Below are 202 nucleotides of genomic sequence, written 5' to 3' on the forward strand. Positions count from 1 at the left end.
CTTAAATAATAGAAGCTCTCTATTCAGATTCACACATACATTTCTTTTTTCCTCAAACCACCCTCTGTCTATTAAGAAAAAGAGTCATTACGTTAATGTTCCTTAAGACACGTAGGATTTGTGATAGCGGATACATCGATCGGAAACTCGACATTATTTTCGAATCGTTTACTTAACATGATATCTATTTCCTTATTTTTTC

The 202-nt window shown here is 32.7% G+C and overlaps 1 protein-coding gene across 1 annotated transcript in view; it reads right to left on the reverse strand.

Annotated features, from left to right (window-relative positions):
* Positions 1-202, reverse strand: part of LOC119585245 — a gene marked incomplete in the record, with an annotated part of 5,684 nt that overhangs the window by 3,773 nt on the left and 1,709 nt on the right.

Source organism: Penaeus monodon, chromosome 19, assembly GCF_015228065.2.
Source record: "Penaeus monodon isolate SGIC_2016 chromosome 19, NSTDA_Pmon_1, whole genome shotgun sequence".
NCBI classification, from domain to species: domain Eukaryota; kingdom Metazoa; phylum Arthropoda; class Malacostraca; order Decapoda; family Penaeidae; genus Penaeus; species Penaeus monodon.